Below are 18879 nucleotides of genomic sequence, written 5' to 3'. Positions count from 1 at the left end.
CATGGTTAGTGCGTCTCTATCTGAGCCAGTAAGAGCTATTCTGAGCTCTTTCAAAGCTGAAAGTCTTTTAGATCAGGTGTACATTACACACTGCCAGCAGCATTTGAGCTAATGCCGATAATTCAGCACTTTTAGATCTTTCATCAGCTTTTTCTGCAGTCATGGTGCTCTGTTCCCTTGGCACAGATTGCCTAGCTTTCCCTAGAAGGAATATAAACACTGTATCTGCCTATCTTACTGTGATATATTCTGGAGGAGGCCATTCACTATGAAGGAATGGGAGTGTCAAGACAGAAAAACCTGCAGAAAACTATCAAAATCTTCATATGGCTTTATAGAGGTCGCTCTTAAGCAAGGTACTGAAGTATATGCCTAACTTTAAGCACAAGAGTAGTCTCATTAAAGAAGTGAAATCGGTGGGGCTTAAAAGTGTTACTAAATCAATGGCATAAAAAGGGGAAAGTGCCCAAGAAAAGAAGAAACAATCTTCTCCTCCTCTCTTCTTCCAAACTAGTGAGAAAACAAGCTCAGGGAGTTTGCAGACTCAGATTGCACCAGGAAGCAAGGGGAGACTGAGAAACTGACTGACTTGCTTACAGGGAAGGAATAAACCATTTACAATAAACTTAAGAATGGCTTGTCTTCCCCTGGAAAAGCAAGCACTCATTTGTTACTCATTTTGCACTTTTTTGGGGGGGTGAAGGGAGAAATCAGGCTGAAGAAATTCCTTATTCCTCATACATTGATCAGTGCAGAGAAGAAAGAGAAGAGCCTTATAGTGGAAAGTGAGATTGCTTGGTTTCCTTCCCCTCCCAAGCTCAAGTGGTTTGTGTATGCTGTACAGATGTAAAATTATATATATATTCATTCCTAGACAATCATTTGACTGGATACCACTTTGTGTAAGAGGGGAGCAAGGAGGACACCTCAGAAAATTATTAAAGAGATGTCACTGTCATAGAAATAAGGACCAATGGAGCAAGAAATATGTCATTAGAGAGACTGAGATGGAAACACTGGGTTGCCTCATGCATCACAAGACATGAAAGCATCTAATAATAATAACAACCTTGTGCTCTGCCAATTCTGCTCCCTTTCACATTTCTCTTGCAGTGCCTCCTTTCTTCCATACACTCCTATGCTCGGAATGATTTCCCTGATCCTGGCTGCCATGCAGCCTCCCCCTTTCAAATCCCTGCTAGAAAAGGTTTCTTACAGCTCTCTCCATCCTTGGCCCACATCTTTGTGCTACTTGATAAATATTGAGGGCCGCAAAATAAATGAATATATTTTAAAAACTAAAACATGAAGCATACAGAGAAGACTTGTAACCTCATGACATTTTTCTGGGTAAAATTCCCTCCATCTCCATCTCAAACTTCTAACTCACCTCTCCTTCTGTTAAGCTATGCTTTATCTGACTTAGGCCATGTCCAGACTAGGTATTAAAATCGATTTTAGATACGCAATTTCAGCTACGAGAATAACGTAGCTGAAGTCGAATTTCTAAAATCGAGGTACTCACCAGTCTGGACGGCGCTGCATCGATGTCCGCGGCTCTCCGTGTCGATTCCGGAACTCTGTTCGGATTGATGGAGTTCCGGAATCGATGTAAGCGCGCTCGGGGATCGATACACCGCGTCCAGACTAGACGCGATATATCGATCCCCGAGCAATCGATTTTAACCCGCCGATGCCGCGGGTTAGTCTGGACGAGGGCTTAGATTGAAGGCCCATCAGCATAAGGACTGTGTCTTATCTGTTTATCATGTGCCATGCATGCCTATGCTACAGTATAAACACGAATAGAGCCCTGCACATCTGCAGATATCTGCATCTGTGGATGTGGATATCTGGGGACCATGTTTGTGGATTGGGTGCAGAGACAAATTTTGTATCCATGCAGAGCTCTAACCATGCACTAGTATTATTATTCTAGGAGAGGAAGGATACAGTTAAGGCAGTAGATAGAGACTCAAAGATCTGGATTCAATTTTCAGCTCTGCAACAGAGTTCTTGTGTGACCTTGGGCAAGTCATTTAATCCCTTTCTGCCTCAATTTCCCACCTGTAAAATGGGGATAATAGTACTTCTTTTCAACCATCCTCTCTGCCTGGCCTTTTTAGATTATAAGCTCTTCAGGGGAGCACCTCTCTTTTACTATATGTACATACAATGCTTAGCACAATGTGATCCCATTCACAGCTGGGGCCTCTAAGTGCTACTTTAATGCAAATAATCACTGATATCTGATTATCACCATTGATATATCAGATTACTGGAAAAGCTAAAATACTTTCCTGTGTGTGTGTGTGTGTGTGTGTGTCTCACACACACATTCTTTCTTTGGTCACCACCACACATGCATTGACCTTTGAAATATGGAAATAAAAGTGCTCTAAAATCAAGATGACAGGCTCAGCAGTCTGACTGTCGTCATTTGGAGTCAGAAACAAGTAGGGCTATAGTCTGCAAGCTGTCTTCATAATTACTTGAAGCAGTTGTCACTCTGGCTCCAGTTTGTTCATTACACCCCAAACAAACAGCTGATATTTGTTAGAGCACATAAGCCACTTTGTTGGTGCAATGCTCTATATTGTGGGAAACCCTGCAGCTGCAAGTCACATGCAGTTCATAGTATTTTCTGTTTCCCTTGCTTTATTTGCTTGCATGCATTCTCTTTATAGCAATGCCCTTTTACTGGAGGGGGGGAAGAAAGGTCACAATAAGGTAACCATTAGCTAACAAAAGCTCAAAAGGCTTAAGGTTTATGATCCAAATCTGGTTCTCATTAAACAAATACTTTTGCAGTGGTAAGGAATTCTAAGCAATAAGCAAGTAAGAGCTAGAATTCAGAGCCTCTGAAATTCAGTAGAACTGCTGCCACTTACAGCAGAGAGCTATGGCCTGAAGTGGAAACAATTTGACAGAATCAGTTTGAGATGGGTCAGATTGGTTCTGAAAAGTTCAGTTTCCTTCCTTCCGTCCCGCCCCAAATAAGGAGCTAGCCGGTAAGCATCTTACCACCCACACAACCTAAAAACTGTTAATGAGTTAGTTTTATGGGTCCCTTCTGACAAGGGGCTGCATGGTCAGTTGGGAAAGGGTTCCTCTTTGGTACCTGAGATGGGCAGGTCTTCCCTGACTCCTGGCAGTGTCCCATAGCTGGAGTGACAGGTGGAGAAGGTGCATGTGGTGGTTTTCACCTGGGTTGTGAGTCGGCTGGGAAGAAAAAAGGCTCCTTTTTAGTATCGCTTCTTCCAGCTCTGGGCTGGGAAGGCAAATACCGACAGGAGGGACAGACTAACATGGCTGCAGAGCTCCCACTCAGTACGGCAGCAAGGGCAGGGGTTGTGGGGACTAACGAGGTGTATGCCCCATGCACTCCTCCCAGGCTGGTGGGGAAGCTTCGTTTGCAACAGCTGCCACAGTTATCGGAATGGCAAGCACACTTGTGACACAAGGGGTCTATTCTGCATAACTGTACCAATGGAACATGGGTTAGCTGTAGCTATAGACCAGGACAGACCATTTCTTGCGCTATGTCAGGTAACTGGGATTAAACCTCAGCTGAAGCAGAGCTGAATACAGTTTGTCCTTGCCTACATTTGCAATTTAACTGCAGCCATTCAATTTTGTCAGTAACAAGACAATTTTGTAATGCAGAGGAGGCCTCAGGGAGGGCTGAAATGGTAACAAGCAGAGCTCGCCTGAGCATTTTGGAACAAGCATGCAAAATGGCAGAAGATATCAGTCAGTTATGGCCCAGCTAGAGACCCTGGGCTTAAGCTACAGAGTAAGGCCATGGCTACACTCACACTTTACAGCGCTGCAACTTTCGCGCTCAGGAGTGTGAAAAAACACCCCCCTGAGCGCTGCAAGATACAGAGCTGTAAAGCCTCAGTGTAATCAGGGTGGCAGCGCTGGGAGCGCGGCTCCCAGCGCTGCACGCTACACCCGTAAAGGATGTGGTTTACATGCAGCACTGGGAGAGCTCTCTCCCAGCGCTGCTGCTCCGACTACACTCACACTTCAAAGCGCTGCCGCGGCAGTGCTCCCGCAGCGCTGCCGGGGCAGCGCTTTGAAATTCCAAATGTAGCCATACCCTAAGACTCATACTTTTAGCTCTGGAGGTCACTGGTGTGTCAGTCAAGATGGCAGCTGTCACACACTAGCTTATCACACATCAATATTAAATGGGAAATGGGGGACAAGGGATTCATTGATACTAGATCCCTCACTTTCACAGGCCTTAGGTGGCAGGCCAGTCCTCACCCACAGACAACCTGCCTACCTGAAACATATTCTCACCAGTAACTGCACACCACACCATAGTAACTCTAACTCAGGAACCAATCCACGCAACAAACCTCGATGCCAACTCTGCCCACATATCTACACCAGTGACACCATCACAAGACCTAACCAGATCAGCCACAACATCACCGGTTCATTCACCTGCATGTCCACCAATGTAATATACACCATCATATGCTAGCAATGCCCCTCTGCTATGTACATCAGCCAAACTGGACAGTCCCTATGGAAAAGGATAAATGGACACAAGTCAGATATTCAGAATGGCAATGTACAAAAACCTGTAGGAGAAAACTTCAATCTCCCTGGAGACACAATAGCAGATTTAAAGGTAGCCATCCTGCAGCAAAAAAACTTCAGGACCAGACTTCAAAGAGAAACTGCTGAGCTTCAGTTCATCTGCAAATTTGACACCATCAGCTCAGGATTAAACAAAGACTGTGAATGGCTTGCCAACTACAAATGCAGTTCCTCCTCCCTTGGTGTTCACACCTCAACTGCTAGAATAGGGCCTTATCCTCCCTGATTGAACTAACTTCATTATCTCCAGCCTAATTCTTGCTTGCATATATATACTTGCCTCTGGAAATTTCCACTACATGCATCCGACAACGTGGATATTCACCCATGAAAGCTCATGCTCCAATACTTCTGTTAGTCTATAAGGTGCCACAGGACTCTGCTGCTTTTACAGATCCAGACTAACACGGCTACCCCTCTGATAATTTATACTAGATATTATCCTCCCCTCCCACCTTCTGAAATCCAATATATCATACTAGAAACACCTGTGCAAAATAGATCACTGCGTGTCTTTACCTAGCTGTGTCTAGTTTCTGCATGTATGAAAAGAAATCAGTTTTTAAAAGAGCTTTTGCAAATCTGGCTTTCTACAAAGTAGCTATTCACGTTACACCCCTGTGCACCACTGCCAATAAAACACAGGGCTCAATCACTTAAAACAAACAACAACAATGAAATGTCTCCAGAATATACTTATCTCACTGTGCCTTCTTGAGATAAGGACTTTTTATTTGGGGGGAGAGGCATAAAGACAGGTCAGAACCTAGACTCTGCCTGATCCTCAGATGCCTTAAATGTGCACAGCCATTTACACCAGTGCAAAGTGAATGTACAATGCTATCAAATCAGTGGCACTGGGCACTGAAGAATCAGGCCCTACCATCTTCAGGAATGCCTAAGAGAGAGGCAGGAAAAGGGCTCTGTAGTAGTATGACCACACTAGTAAGGCCTGCTCTCCTGGGAGTTAAAGCTGCTGAGACTGCAGTAGGTTTATACATTTGGAAGGGGAGTCAGTCTCCTTTTTAAAGGTTAGCAAATCCCTCTCTCAATAACAATTTTCTTGGGCCCACTTATTAGTCAGAAGTATCTGGTTTCATATGCTGCAAAGTCTGTTGCTGCAGCTGCTGCTGCTGCTGCAGAGACAGGAGTAGCCATGCATGGAGGCACAGAATAGAAAACCCTTTAATAAAACAATAATGCTAGGTGCATATATTGCACTCCCAGTATCTATTTATCCATACTACAAATTACATTGCAACAGGCAGCGCTTGAAAGGCAAATGTTTAACAAGGGGAAATTTGGGTGGGAGGAGACAGGGGGTTGTGTATTTTCCCCCTGGCTCTTCCTTCTGTTTCCTAATTTTATTTCTTTATTTAAACAAGTTAACAAGGTGAGAAGCATTCTCCCTCCGTTTGAGTCTAGTAACAGGACATAGGAGAAAGTGACAAGACTATCATTCAAAGAAGAAGGTTACACTAATGCCTTGGTACTTCATTTTCTTGACAAAGAGTGCATCTGACATTTAATATCTAACGTCTTTCAAGAAATACAGTGAAGTTCTCCACTATTTTGACCTTTCCTGGGCTGTTTACTTCTGACTGGTCCAACCATTTCACTCCTTTCTATCATTATAGACTCATCAACCAATGAAATGATGATTATAGTCTAGTATAGTGAAATAACACAAATTTAAAAGAAGCACTATCAAGGTTTTTAGGCCCCAAAATTTGACATACCTTAGAATTGTTACAATTGAGCATTAGACTCAATTGTAACAGAATATTTTCTTTAGCTGGTTTTTATTAATTTCCAACCTCATCACATGAATTTTTTTAAGAATGTGTGTGCTCCCTCTTCTGCTCCTGGTAACTAAGAAGTGTTCCCATGGGTGTGCTGGGATGCACAACTAGATGATTTGCCATGATCAGACACATTCATTCACAGAACTCAGAGGAAAGACTTGCTCGCTCATCTCTAGTTCACCTCCCAGCCACTGCAGGACTGTTCCCTGCTATATGTGTTTTCTGTGTGTCCTTTATGTGGCCTAGTATAACTGTCTCAAGCAATGTAGTTTATACAAACATTATAATAATTAGGGTGACGATATTTCCCAAAGGGAAAACAGGACATAGCGCAGGGCTAGCTCGAGCTGCTCGCCTGAGACCTGCCTCCCTGCCCCACATAGGGCTGGTGTCATTGCTCGCCCGGGTCCTTACTGCCTCCTGTACAAGGCTGAGGCTGGCATCACTGCTCACCTGACACTTATCTGCCTCCCCCCCCTGTGAGGCTGGGGCTGGCATTGCTGTTTTCTGGAGCCTCACCTGACCCCCACCTGAGTCCTGCCTCACGCCCTGCATGGGGCTGGCATCGCCACTCATCACCCCCCTCCACATGTTCCTCTGCACCTCACATTTTTAACAAAAGTGGGCATTTGTCCCATTTGCTCTTTCCAACTGACCAAGTTGGCGAGAGTAAACAGGACAAATGCCCACTTTTGCCAAAAAAGTCAGGATGGCCGGGACAGGGCTTAAAAAAAGGGACTGTCCCAGCCAAAACGGGATGTACGGTCTCCCTAACAATAATAGTCATACCTAGCTCTTACCTAGTATTTTTCATCTACAGCTCTCACAGCACTTTACAAGGAGGTCAGTGTCATTATTCACATAGTATAGATGGGGAAACTGAGGCACAGTGTGGGGCAGTGACTTACCCAAGGTTACCCAGCAGACTAATGGTAGAGCCAGTTATAGAACCCAGGTTTCCTGAGTCCCAGGCCAGTGTTCTCTCTAGTCTCTCTAGCCAAAAAGCAAAACCAGAAACAAAGAATTTATGTTCAGGTTTCCAAGAGGTTAATACAAAAGTATATTCCAAGGCAACTGTGCAGTACCCCCTTCATCCGCTCTTGATAAACTCTTTCACAAATAAAATACTATTGATATGCTGCAGTTCACAGCAGTTATAAAAGATAAATGAGTGCATCACAGCTGGTGGCTACCAGCAGCCGTGGCTTCTCCATGCGCTGCAGTGACCCAAATTGTTAGCAAGGTCATCACAAATACTCTGAAGTAACCCTGGTTTCTATGTAAGTTACCATACAGTCAATACAGCACAGCACAGCCTATTGCTCAGTAAACAACTTGTACCACTGCTGCACAAGGAAGCAGGGGGAGGGAGGCACAGATTGAAAAGTCACTTTACGTTACTTGGTGGGAAAATGGGCAAGAAATTCATTATTTGATCTGTGTAGTGCCAAGAAACAGATTTGATTAAATGGAAGCTAAAAGCTTAACGGCAAATCTGTGCCCATTCCACTAATGTAATTATTGGAGCCACCTCACACTACTGCTTTCTAAAAAGCTGAGGTGGCACCACGGGTTCTAATAACGCTCCCTGCAAAAAAAGGAAAAAAAAACCAGGCAATTAATTTGCCATGAAAAGGCTGAACTGGAAAATTATAAGCTGAAATGAAAAGAGAAAACCCAGATCTTTTCCAGCTTGGAAATACAGTGGCTATACGTTTGCAGCAAGTACTTCAAGAGAACTAAAATAAATAAACAGAAACCCAAATGTTACCCTTATGGATAGGAAGTCTGGGCCTCTCTTTGCCGTTCTCCACAGTGTGATCCTCTAGTACAGGGGTAGGCAACCTATGGCACGCGTGCAGAAGATGGCACGCGAGCTGATTTTCAGTAACACTAGCACTGCCCTGGCCCTGGCCACTGGTCTGGGGGGGCTCTGCATTTTGGCATTTTAATTTAATTTTAAGTGAAGTTTCTTAACCATTTTAAAAACCTTATTTACTTTACATGCAACAAGAGTTTAATTACATATTATAGACTTACAGAAAGAGACTTTCTAAAAATATTAAAATGTATTACTGGCACACAAAACCTTAAATTAAAGTGAATAAATGAAGACTCGGCACACCACGTCTGAAAGGTTGCCAACCCGATCTAGTTTATTTTAACCGTAAGCAGATTTTATAGTTAAAGAAGCAAAATAAATCAGAAAAGCAAATTATTGTAGGCTGTCACCATGAGAATTAGCCCTTCCCTTCAGCACAACCCAGTAGCACTTACCTGTAGCCATTTTCCTTGAGGGGTAAGGCACAGTGGCTAGTTACAGCCCTCTCCCCTCCTGAGATTTTTGGGGGCCCACTTCCATCTGGCATCTTCTGGGGGAAGGAAGTGGAAATAGGCTCCTGCTCCTGAAATCCCCCTAGCAACATTTTTGGGGTGAGGGGTTTCAGGAAAACCTCTGCTAGCTTTCTTATAGCCTAGGCCTTGAGCTGTCCCACCTAGGATAACTCACATTGAAGTGCCCCTTGTTACTGCATGATACAGTTTGGGATACCTCAGACCCTAGCCTGTTCTAGGGCTGTGTGAGGAGGCAACAGCAGGAGCCATTCCTGACCCACTGCTGCTGAATGAGAGTGAAATGGATGGGAAGTGTTTTCCCCGCAAGATTGTTGCCATGAGAATGGGAGGAGGGACAGTTGACCTCTGACCTGGCTGTTCAAAGACAGGAGACAAAACAATGCATGAACATTAACTTATCTTCCTACTGCTATTACTAAGTGCATAGGAATTACCAGCCCTGTTTAATAGATAAGGAAACTGAAGCAGAGCAGAAAAGTGACTTGCACAAGGCCACACAGTAAGTCAGTGGCAGAGCCTGGATTAGAATTTTGGTGTTTCCATTAGAGCTCCCAACACAGTATTCATTGTTCTGGACCAATCTGCCTCCCTGCACTTGCTACTATTCTTCAAACTCTGTGGTAGCTGTTACTGCAGTCACCATCCTCCCTGCCTGACCCCCACAGTTCTTTTTCAACCGTTGTTATTTTCCCTTACGTTGTTCCAAAATACAAAAAATATTCCAGAAAATAACACTTCCCCTCCAACAGGAATATCACACATACATTGATATCAGATCCTGCAGACTCTATGTAATGAGAGGACACACAATGATTTTAATATCAATTCCATACTACAATATTTTTAAAATATTTATTTTCCAGCCTTATTTTTTCCCTCTGTAGTCTTATTGGAAACCTTGGGAGTTCCAGCTTCTAGCGGGAAGGACTACTGGACCCAGGGACCAAATGAAAGCGGGGGACAACAAATGAGAAAATCAGGAAGTGAAGATCATAGGTTCAAAACGAGGGTACCAGATGGGGACACCAAGCAAAGAACCCCAGACAGCGCCCGCTGCTCCTCAAAGGTGTTGAAGGAGTTCCCTCTGTAGTCGTATTGGAAACCCGGGAGGTGGGCGAGCACAAGCCCACCCACTGCTAAAGGCCTCTTCCCCAGCTGCTAGCGGGAGGGACCACTGGACTCAGGGACCAAATGAACGCAGAGGACAACAAATGAGAAAATCAGGGAGGGAAGTGAGGGTCAGAGGTTCAAAACGAGGGTACCAGATGGGAATACCGAGCAAAGAACCCCAGACAGCGCCCGCTGCTCCTCAACGGTGTTGAAAGAGTTCCCTCTGTAGTGGGGCAGCTGCTCCACTCCTGGAGAACAGGGAAAAAGCAGTCAAGCAAGGCTGATTGGGGAAGCAGCCACAGCTAGGGCCATGCCCAATCAGGGCCCAGCTGGCTCTGATAAGAGGGCTAGGGGCCAGGAGCTGAGGAGTCTCTCTAGCTGTAGAGAGAGAAGGACCTGGCTGCCTGGGAGCTCGGGTACTGGGAATAGCTCAGGGCTAGGAAAAGGGCAAAGGTAGCTGGGGAGCTCCAGCCTGGAAAACCCTCAGGCTGCAGGCCCAGGTGAAGGCCCAAAGTACAGAGATGTAGCCTGAGGATAGGCAAAGGCAGCAGGTCCTAACCCTTTGCCAACGATGAGTGGCCTTTACAGACTGCAGTTTGCCACAATGAGCAGGGGCTAGATGGCAACTGGCAGTAGCCACTGAGGCAAGGTGGGTGAGAGAGTTGGGAGTTCCCCTGGGAGGGGAGACCCAGAGCGTGAGGTACTTCTGGGGCAGAACCCTGAGGTAAAGGGCACCAGGGTCCAGGAGGGACATGGGGGCCAGCAGCAGGTGAGACACCGGCCTGCAGAGGGCACTCCATAAGCTGGAAAATAGCTAATTCCCAGAGGAACAGTGGGAGGCGCTGTACTACTGAGTCTCAACCTCGCTAAAGCCTCTTTCCCATTCCTGCTTTCCCTCATGATACATCTAGCTTAAACCTGAAATGCTCTTATGTTGCCTAAAAAGGCAGCCCTTTGAAGTTGCAGTGACCTAGGAAGAATTGAGCCATTTCAGAAAAGCAGATTTCCTTGTAGCAACATTTTTCCTCTGACCATGACTGAATTCTGAAAGTTTTAAAAGTTTGTTTTTGCCTTTAAGGCTTCTGTGAGCAGTAAACACAACATCCGAAGAAGCTCTTAGAAGGAGGACATTATGGATAGGGAGCGATCAGCTGTTGTGACCTGCACAGGATGTTTGTCTTTCTCCCAGAGGATAGAAGTGACTTTGTCTGTACGAAGTGCAAGCTGGTCTCCATATTGGAAGAGAAGGTTAAAGGACTAGAGACCCAAGTCTCAACCCTGTGTTGCATCAAAGAAAATGAAGACTTTCTGGATAGAAGTCAGTGTTTGGTACTGCAGGCACAGCATGCTGGAGAATCTGAGAGGGCAGTGCAGAACAGGGAAGTAAATTGGCAGCATGTGTCCTCCAGAAGAAGAAAGAGGAGAACCTATCTACCCCCAATGCAGATAGAGGTAAGAAACCGTTTTCAGGCTCTCTGCACAGGTACTATGGCGGAGATAGCTTTGGAAGAGTCATCTGAGTGAAGGGATCAGAAGGAGATCCCATCAACAGGAAGGCATGGGATGCATTGTCCTAGGGATCAGGGTTCCACGACCACCAATCCCAAAAGGAACAGATGGGTGGTGGTGGTCGGGGACTACATCCTAAGAGGGACAGAGTCATCCATCTGCTGTTCAGACCAGGAAACTCGAAGCGTGCTGCTTGCCTGGTGCTAGAATTCAGGATGTGATGGAGTGTCTGCCGAGACTGATCAAGCCCTCTGACCGTTACCCATTCGGGCTACTCTACGTAGGCTCCAATGATGATGCTAAGAATGACCTTGAGCGGGTCACTGCAAACTACGTGGCTCTGGGAAGAAGGATAAAGGAGTTTGCAACGCAAGTTGTGTTCTTGTCCATCCTCGCTGTTGAAGGAAAAGGCCCAGGTAGGGACCATCAAATTTTGGAGGTAAATGCATGGTTGTGCAGATGGTGCTGGGAGAGGGCGTTGGATTCTTCAACCATGGGATGTTCCAGGAAGAAGGTTTGCTAGGAAGAGATGGGATCCACCTAACAAAGAGAGGGAAGAGCATTTTCGCAGGCATGCTTGCTAAACTAGTGAGGAGGGCTTTAAACTATGTTCGCCAGGGGATGGTGACCTAAGCCCAGAGATAACTGGGATACCAGGAGGAAACACTAGAGGGAGAGTGCAACAGGAGAGGCCTCCTGATTCAGATTGAGAAAGTGGGGCAATCAGCGAATTATCTTAGATGCCTGTACATGAATGCAAGAAGCCTGGAAAACAAGCGGGAAGAATTGGAAGTCCTGGCACAGTCAAGGACCTATGATGTGATTGGAATAACAGAGACTTGGTGGGGAACTCACATGACTGCAGCACTTTCATGGATGAGTATAAACTATTCAGGAAAGACAGGTGGGGGAGAAAACGTGGAGGAGTTATCCTGTATGTAAGGGAGCAGTATGATTGCTCAGAGCTCCAATATGAAACTGGAGAAAAGCCTGCTGAGAATCTTTGGGTTAAGTTTAGAGGCGAGAGCAACAAGGGTGATGTTGTGGTAGGCATCTGCTATAGACCACCAAACCAGGAGGATGAGGTAGACGAGGTTTTCTTCAGACAACTAACAGAAGTTTCCAGATCACAGGCCCTGGTTCTCATGGGGGACTTCAGTCACCCTGACATCTGCTGGGAGAGCAATACAACAGTACACACACAATCCAGGAAGTTTTTGGAGAGTGTTGGATACAACTTCCTTGTGCAAATGCTGGAGGAACCAACTAGGGGCCATGCCCCTCTTGACCTGCTGTTCACAAATAGGAAAGAATTTGTAGGGGAAGTAGAAGTGGGTGGCAATCTGGGCAGCAGTGACTATGAGATGGTCAGGATCCTGACAAAAGGAAGAAAGGAGAGCAGCGGAATACAGATGCTGAACTTCAGAAATGCAGAAATGCAGTCAAAACTCCTTCAAGAAACTGATGGGCAGGATCCTCTGGGAGACTAATATTAGGGGGAAAGAAGTCCAGAAGAGCTGGCTGTAGTTCAAGAAGCCTTATTGAGGGTGCAGGAACAAATCCTCCCAAAGTGCAGAAACAATAGCAAATATGGCAAGTGACCAGCTTGTTTTAACTGAGAAATCTTTGGTGAGTTTAAACACAAAAAAGAAGCTTACAAGAAGTGGAAACTTGGACAGATGACTAGGAAGGAGTAAAAAAATATTGCTTGAACATGCAGGGGTGTAATCAGGAAGGCCAAAGCACAACTGGAGTTGTAACTAGCAAGGGATGTGAAGGGTAACGAGAAGGGTTTCTACAAGTATGTTAGCAACAAGAAAGTGGTCAGGGGAAGTGTGGGACCCTTACTGAATGGGAGAGGCAACCTAGTGACAGATGATGTGGAAAAAGCTGAAGAACTCAATGCTTTTCTTGCCTTGATCTTCACAGACAAGGTCAGCTCCCACACTGCTGTACTTGGCAACACAATATGGGCAGGAAGTGAGCAGCCCTCAGTGGTGAAAGAACAGGCTAAGGACTATTTAGAAAAGCTGGACATGCACAAGTCCATGAGGCCAGATCTTATGCATCCGAGGGTGCTGAGGGAGTTGGCTGATGTGTTTGCAGAGCCATTGGTCATTATCTTTGAAAACTCGTGGTGATTGGGGGGAGATACCATATGACTGGAAAAAGGCAAATATAGTGCCCATCTTTAAAAAAGGGAAGAAGGAGAATCTGAGGAACTACAGCCTCGCCTCAGTCCCTGGAAAAATCATGGAGCAGGTCCTTAAGGAATCCATTTTGAAGCGCTTGAAGGAGAGGAAGGCGATCAGAAACAGTCATTATGGATTCACCAAGGGCAAGTCATGCCTGACCAACCTGATTGCTTTCTATGATGAGATAACTGGCTCTGTGGATATGAGGAAAGCAGTGGATGTAATATATCTTAACTTTAGCAAAATTTTTGATATGGTCTCCCACAGTCTGAATGGACTATAAGGTGGATAGAAAGCTGGCTAGTTTGTCGGGCTCAATGGTAATGATCAACAGCTCGAAGTGTAGTTGGCAGCCAGTATCAAGCAGAGTGCCCAAGAGGTTTGTCCTGGGGCTGTTTTTGTTCCATATCTTCATTAATGATCTGGAGGATGGTGTGGATTGCACCCTCAGCAAGTCTGCAGATGACACTAAACTGGGAGGAGTGGTAGATATGCTGGAGGGTAGGGATAGGATACAGAGTGACCTAGTCAAATTGGAGGATTGGGCTAAAAAGTCTGAAGTTCAAGAAGGACAAGTGCAGAGTCCTGTATTTAGAATGGAAGAATCCCATGCACTGCTATAGGCTGGGGACCAACAAGTTAAGCAGCAGTTCTGCAGAAAAGGACCTGGGAATTACAGTGGACGAAAAGCTGGATATGAGTGAACAGTGTGCCCTTCTTGCTAAGAAGGCTAACGGCATATTGGGCTGCATTAGTAGGAGCATTGCCAGCAAATTGAGGGAAGTGAATATTCCCCTCTGTTCAGCACTGGTGAGGCCAGAACTGGAGTATTTCATCCAGTTTTGGGGCCCCCACTACAGAAAGGATGCGGACAAATTGGAGAGAGTCCAGTGGAGGGCAATGAAAATGATTAGGGGGCTGGGGCACATGATTTATAAGGAAAGGCTAAGGAAACTGTGCTTATTTAGTCTGCAGAAGAAAGGAGTGAGGGGGGATTTGATTGTAACCCTCAACTACCTGAAGGGAGGTTCCAAAGAGGATGGAGCTAGACTGTTCTCAGTTTTGGCAGATGACAGAACAAGGAGCAATCGTCTCAAGTTGCAGTGGGGGTGGTCTAGGTTGGATATTAGGAAAAACTATTTCACTAGGAGGGTGTTGAAACTCTGAAATGGGTTATCTAGGGAAGTGGTGGAATCTCCATCCTTAGAGGTTTTTAAGGCCCAGCTTAACAAAGCCCTGGCTGGGATGATTTAGTTGGGGTTGGCCCTGCTTTGAGCACGGGGTTGGACTAAATGACCTCCTGAGGTCTCTTCCAACTCTAATCTTCTATGATTCTAAAAGACATCGCCATTTGGGAGGGGAAGGGGAATGTACTTAAATCATGGAAGTATTCCATAAAAGCAGATGGAGTCAGAAGAATGGCTACAGACTCTAGGCTATGGTAGGGTCTAAAGCTATTCACATTAGCTTCAAATGAAATAAATGTATAGTGAAAAGTAGCCATGTTTGGGGGATTATCCCTTTAAGAGGAATTGGACTCAGCCTCACTTGTGACTGATCAGCTTTCCTCCAAGTGAGCTACTGCTGGTTTTTATAATCCCTCCATCCGTCTCAGCTGAGAGGTATCTGATCAGTTATCTGATGAGGCTGGGCCCCTCCCCTTAAAGAGCCAGCCACCCTCTGTTAGGGATATGCCCTGTGTTACTGGGTTCTTTTGCTCTGTTTTGAAAAACAGACTGTTGCCTTTTTATTTTTAAAAGTCTTTAATTCAATTTTGAACAATTGGGCAAAGCATTAATGCAAAATAATTCAGTGAAGGTGAGATCCTGATACACTCACTCCAGCTGATAAGCACCTTACTCCACAAATAGATCCCTTTATTTCAAAGCGACTGCTCGGAGCATAAGGTACTTACTATTCAATGCAAATGAGGGCATCAGCATCTGCCCCTTCAAACAGAACATGTACGCATACACTAGACACTTACTCATCCCTAACTTTTTGCCTTTTGATCTCAAGATCAATCTTTCTTTCTAAGGGTTTTATATGACTACCAACATCCTAGTATCTGAGCACCTTCCATATAAAATGGATAGCACTAGAAAATTCTCTACTTGACATGGCATCTCTGGATCTTTTCCCTTTTCAGGGTTAAAACTCTGCTTGGGATAGGGTTTGAGTTTTTTAATTTTGGGGGTGATTGATTTCTTTCAGGGCAGGGGGGTTTTGGGGGCAGGATGGCATGCAGAGGTGCCAGAGAGCTACTGGATACTGATCCAGATGGAGTATGGCCTCAGTCTAAACCATCTGAGGTCCCCTTGTTCTTTTAAATGAGTGTCCTGCCCATGAGACACTCCCGTGTCTGATCTATTATGAAATAATTGATATCCAGGTGCTGCGGCTGTGCTACCAGTTAGCCATCAGTTCATGCCCAAGAATGCACCCAGGCACAAAATGTTTCACAATAATTCAAGCCATGTCTGGTCTTACTGCTTAATAAAATTAGCACTGTGATATGAACCAATGTGTCCTGAAGTAAAGTTGTGGTTTTTCCAGGAGTTCACTTGAAAGAAAAATCATGATCATATGACTGAGGCAACATGTAACTCTTTCGTCTCAAGCTTTTCTCTTCTCGTTACAAGCCAATAACGGGGTCACTTTTTGTTCTGTGAGTAACGTGAGAAGGCTTTTATACATGTGTATATACTGTGAGTCATTCACTGGTCAGAAATGAAGGCGGGGGGGGGAGAGACCCCAGAAATTTCCATGTGCTTCCAGAGCTTTATTTCAATGAAAGCAACTCAACCTTTTCTCCAGTTTCCTACAATGACAAAAGAGAAAGGAGGGGCCTAATGCTCTAACCTCGGTGCTGGGAGACAGGAACTCCTGAGATCTTTTGCCGTCTCTAAAGAATTCCCTAAAATATCCATGGAGGTAAAGCTTCTCCAGAGCTCTCCTTAGTGAGAAACCTGGGAGGTTTCTGCCAGCATTAATTTAAAAAAAACAACAATAGTAAGTATCAGCCAGAAGACTGAACCCTGAACCTGGCATCATCCCAACAAAGATCATGCAGAAAAGTTACTGAAGATTCAGAGTACCACAGCATCAGCTAGGCTGACTGAAAGGTTTGCGAACATGCTGTTGTAAAGCATGTATGGCAGACCGGTTACTTGTTCTGTTATGTTTGCAGGGATGTGCAACAGCCTGGCCTTTTTCTGAAGAGGTCAGCCTATTATGGAGTCATGATAGGCATCCTTACAGGGCATGTACAGTTCATATGGCTGCAGGTAGTTTGTTGGACCAAGCCTCAAATGGGATACTTTTAAAAATATATATATATATATATAATTTAAAATTGGCCAATTTGGTTTATCTGAAGACTGATAAAATCCTGATAATTGGGTCCCTGGCTAAAACTCTTAATGTTCTTTTGCATTTCAGAGGGATTTTTTTTTTAAAATGTGAGAACTACTGACCCTCAGAAAATAGTGACTATAATGGTGATAGTAACTCCAGAAAATGCTGTTTATAATGGCCCACATGCACTTTAATACAGCAGGCCTAATAGTGACACTATGATATATAAACAATAATGCAAACTTTGTGCAAAACCTTATCTACCAACTGAGAAAAGTGCAGTCCTGAAGTCAGTGCAGTCCTGGAAGGGCAACTGAGTGGATCAAAAAAGACAAGAGGCCTTGAAAGGCCAGGGTAGACTTTTGTTGACATCATATGTGTATTGGAATAAAAAATAAAATTAAAGGCAGAGAAACTGCTGAGTCTGTTCTCTGTGCCTTTTAATTAGCCTAAGAATGTCTCACTTTAGGTTGGGAACTTGGGAAACATGTACATACTCGTTTTGGAATTTCCCAACTGGAAAAAACAAGGAGTTTTAGCTTAGTGATTGTTATATTTTATTAACACAAACATAGCACCCTACCAGCTTGTCAGGAGAGGTTTTGACTGAATCCTTTTTTACTTTAGAAGGGCAAGAAGATACTCACAGACTCCATTCTAGATTAGCCCTCTCTTCGCCCAGGAGAAGAGAGAGCTACTTTTTTCCCAAGCTTTTGTACCCAGGACGTCATTGGGGCTTTGCATGGATGCAGGAATGCATCTGTGCAGATCCAGCTGAGGCTTGGAACTACTTCAGAAGAAGTGTTCTTGGTCCCCAGCTCCCCTTCTTTGCCTCCTATCCCCAGCCAGCTCAATCCCCAGTTCCTGAATGTTTGCACATTAGAGGAGCAATTGTAGTTACTGTGTGTGACAAAGTGGAACTGTTCTTAATATTTCCTCTGAATACTGTGTGGGTGTCTCAGTTTCTGGCTGACACTCTGTCTCCTGGCAACTAATGGCCCAGGCTCTTACCCACTGCAAAGGGATGCTAAAAGTGTGGGAGAACAAAGAGGTCAGGTGACCCTGGCCCGGGAAAGGAACTTTGCAGAGAAGGAGGAGCTGGAGGGAGTTTCAATTTGGAGCTGGCGCCGGATGGGCAGTGAGTGCAGATGAGGTCGTCTGGCTCGCTGGGCCCCAGAATGGACCTGGCTGAGGGGTCCTGTTCTCTGTACGTACAAGCTCTGTTTTAGACCATGTTCCTGTCATCTAATAAACCTCTGTTTTACTGGCTGGCTAAGAGTCACATCTGACTGCGAAGTGGGGGTGTGTGCAGGACCCTCTGGCTTCCCCAGGACCCTGCCTGGGCAGACTCGCTGTGGGAAGTGCATGGAGGGGCATATGCTGAATGCTCCAAGGTCAGACCTGGCAAGGTGAAACCGTGTGAGCTTCTTGCCCTGAAGACAGTCTGCTCCAAGGAAGAGGATGCTCCTCAAAGTCCTGACTGGCTTTGTGGGGAGCAATTCTAGAGCAAAGCCCAGGGACTACGTGACACTGTGAACATCTGACATTGCTAAGATAGAAAGTAAATAAAATGCAAAGAGGCCAGGGAGCGGAAAAGGGCACAAGGAAAACTTGGAAACAGTAAAAGATCAAAGGGGAAAAGAAAAGAATTGGATCACTGACTCTGAGCCAGGAAAAGTACACACATGAGGAAATTAGAGCAGGAAAAGCATTTAATATTAGATCATCCCAAGGATGTTCTGCCTTCTGGAAAACTACTATGAGCAGGGAAGATTGTGGAGATGATGTCGAAATTCTTAACAGTCTAACCGGTGCTACCTAACAAATTAGGCTAGTGGCTGTACATGTGTGACATGAGACATCCTCAAAGTCTGATGTCTGAGTGCTGTAGTCAGTCTAATAGGAAACAGCAGACAGTTTGTTAACCTTTT

This window comes from Gopherus evgoodei, chromosome 1 (assembly GCF_007399415.2).
Source record: "Gopherus evgoodei ecotype Sinaloan lineage chromosome 1, rGopEvg1_v1.p, whole genome shotgun sequence".
Lineage (NCBI taxonomy): Eukaryota > Metazoa > Chordata > Testudines > Testudinidae > Gopherus > Gopherus evgoodei.
The sequence above is the reverse complement of the archived record's forward strand: the minus strand, read 5'-3'. Positions refer to the sequence as shown.